Raw genomic sequence first — 3713 nt, forward strand, 5'->3', positions numbered from 1 at the left:
GAGCACTGGCCCGGGGGGGGGGGGGGGGGATTAAATAAAGATGACGCTCGGGCTCCGGAAACCCAAGGGAAAAAGGCTTAGGTAGGCAAATGGTAAAACCAAGGTTGGGCCTTGCTGGAGGAGTTTTATTCAAAGCGAACTGTCAAGAGGGTCCCATAAATCACCCAACCGCGTAAGGAACCCAAAATCAAGGAACATAACACCGGTACGACGGAAACTAGGGCGGCAAGAGTGGAACAAAACACCAGGCATAAGGCCGAGCCTTCCACCCTTTACCAAGTATATAGATGCATTAATTAAATAAGAGATATTGTGATATCCCAACATAATTCTGTCCATCATGGAGCAATCTCCAACTTCACCTGCAACTAACAACGCTATAAGAGGGGCTGAGCGAAGCGGTAACATAGTCAACAGAACGGTTTGCTAGGAAGGGTGAAAAAGGTTAAAGGCTGACATGGCAAATTAGGAGGCTTGATAAGCAAGAGAATAGGTAGCGCAGCATAGTGATGGAACGACTCAACTAGCATAGCAATGATAGTAGTGAGATCCAGAGTAACGGTCATCTTGCCTGAAATCCCGCTAGGAAGAAGAACGAGTCCATGAAGAAGATGAAGCCACGAATACGAACCAAGCATAGACGAATGAATCCTCACGATCGCAATGAAACAGGAACTAACGAGAAGGAGCACAACCGGAAAGAAGCAAACACCACGGTAAACACACAACACATAGACATGGCATGATGCTCAACCAAGTATGATGCAAGCCAGGGCATATAGTAAGCTACTCATGGCAAGAGATGATGGATACAAGAACAACACATCAAAGCAAGTTTAAATGAGGCCGGGAACAACATGTAACAATTCCGGTAAGTCCTCATATGCAAATTTCAAAATCGGTCCAAATCTGAATGAACCTTATGTTCAAGTTGTTAAATAGCAAGTTAAGATGCACCAAGATGATCTACATGAAATTCTAGTCAAGTTACATATAAAGTTCATTTAGTTCGGAGCTACGACCTAGAAAATATGAGCAAAACAAGTTAAACATGGCATTGATGCAAAATACATTCAAACATCAATCAAACACACTCAAAACACGGATGCAACAAGGTAAGATGAAACTACATGAAATTCTAAGCAAGTTTCATATAGAGCACTGATACTGTTGGAAATATGCCCTAGAGGCAATAATAAAATGGTTATTATCATATTTCCTTGTTTATGATAATTATTTATTATCCATGCTAGAATTGTATTGATAGGAAACTCAGATACATGTGTGGATACATAGACAACATCATGTCCCTAGTAAGCCTCTAGTTGACTAGCTCGTTGATCAATAGATGGTTACGGTTTCCTGACCATGGACACTGGATGTCGTTGATAATGGGATCACATCATTAGGAGAATGATGTGATGGACAAGACCCAATCCTAAGCCTAGCACAAGATCATGTAGTTCATATGCTAAAGCTTTTCTAAATGTCAAGTATCTTTTCCTTAGACCATGAGATTGTGCAACTCCCAGACACCGTAGGAATGCTTTGGGTGTGCCAAACGTCACAACGTAACTAGGTGGCTATAAAGGTGCACTACGGGTATCTCCGAAAGTGTCTGTTGGGTTGGCACGAATCGAGACTGGGATTTGTCACTCCGTGTGACGGAGAGGTATCTCTGGGCCCACTCGGTAGGACATCATCATAATCTGCACAATGTGATCAAGGAGTTGATCACGGGATGATGTGTTATGGAATGAGTAAAGAGACTTGCTGGTAACGAGATTGAACAAGGTATCGGCATACCAACGATCGAATCTCGGGCAAGTACTATACCGGTAGACAAAGGGAATTGTATACGGGATTGATTGAATCCTTGACATCATGGTTCATCCAATGAGATCATCGTGGAACATGTGGGAGCCAACATGGGTATCCAGATCCCGCTGTTGGTTATTGGCCGGAGAGTTGTCTCAGTCATGTCTGCATGGTTCCCGAACCCGTAGGATCTACACACTTAAGGTTCGATGACGCTAGGGTTATAGGGAATAGATATATGTGGTTACCGAATGTTGTTCGGAGTCCCAGATGAGATCCCGGACGTCACGAGGAGTTCTGGAATGGTCCGGAGGTAAAGATTTATATATGGGAAGTCCTGTTTTGGTCACCGGAAAGGTTTCGGGTGCTATCGGTAACGTACCGGGACCACCGGGAGGGTCCTGGGGGTCCACTAGGTGGGGCCACCGGCCCCAGAGGGCTGCGTAGGCCAAGTGTGGGAGGGGACCAGCCCCAGGTGGGCTGGTGCGCCCCCCCACCAAGGCCCAAGGCGCAGGGAGAGTGGGAGGGGGCAAAACCCTAGGTCCAGATGGGCCTTAAGGCCCACCCTAGGGTGCCCCCTCTCTTCCCCCCCTTGGCCGCACCCTAGATGGGTTTTGGGGGCTGCCGCCACCCCTAGGGAGGGAACCCTAGATGGGAGCGCAGCCCCTCCCCTTCCCCTATATATACTTGAGGTATTGGGGTCTGTAAAACACACGAGATGAACTCTCCCAAGGCGCAGCCCTACCTCTCTCCCTCCTCGTCTCTTGCGGTGCTTGGCGAAGCCCTGCTGGAATGCCACGCTCCTCCATCACCACCACACCGTTGTGCTGCTGCTGGACGGAGTCTTCCCCAACCTCTCCCTCTCTCCTTGCTGGATCAAGGCACGAGAGACGTCACCGGGCTGCACGTGTGTTGAACGCGGAGGCACCATTCTTCGGTGCTTAGATCGGATTCGGCCGCGATCTGAATCGCTTCGTGAACGACTCCACCGACCGTGTTCTTGTAACGCTTCCGCATCGCGATCTTCAAGGGTATGAAGATGCAGTCCCCTCTCTCTCGTTGCTAGTATCTCCATAGATTGATCTTGGTGATGCATAGAAAATTTCGAATTTCTGCTACGATCCCCAACAGTGGCATCATGAGCTAGGTCTATTGCGTAGATTATATGCACGAGTAGAACACAAGTTGTTGTGGGTGTTGATTTTGTTCAATATGCTTACCGTTACTAGTCCTATCTTTTTTCGACGGTATTGTGGGATGAAGCGGCGTGGACCGACCTTACACGTACACTTACGTGAGACAGGTTCCACTGACTGACATGCACTTGTTGCATAAGATGGCTAGAGGGTGCCAGTCTCTCCCACTTTAGTCGGATCGGATTCGATGAAAAGGGTCCTTATGAAGTGTAAATAGCAATTGGCATATCATGTTGTGGTTTTTGCGTAGGTAAGAAACGTTCTTGCTAGAAACCCATAGCAGCCACGTAAAACATGCAAACAACAATTAGAGGACGTCTAACTTGTTTTTGCAGGGTATGCTATGTGATGTGATATGGCCAAAAGAATGTGATGAATGATATGTGATGTATGAGATTGATCATGTTCTTGTAATAGGAATCACGACTTGCATGTCGATGAGTATGACAACCGGCAGGAGCCATAGGAGTTGTCTTTATTTATTGTATGACCTGCGTGTCACTGAATAACGCCATGTAATTACTTTACTTCATTGCTAAACCGTTAGCCATAGTAGTAGAAGTAATAGTTTGCGAGACAACTTCATGGAGACACGATGATGGAGATCATGATGATGGAGATCATGGTGTCATGACGGTGACGATGATGATCATGGAGCCCCGAAGATGGAGACCAGAAGGAGCAAAATGATATTGGCCA

The sequence above is a fragment of the Triticum aestivum genome, chromosome 7B (assembly GCF_018294505.1).
Source record: "Triticum aestivum cultivar Chinese Spring chromosome 7B, IWGSC CS RefSeq v2.1, whole genome shotgun sequence".
In the NCBI taxonomy this organism is placed as follows: Eukaryota; Viridiplantae; Streptophyta; class Magnoliopsida; order Poales; family Poaceae; genus Triticum; species Triticum aestivum.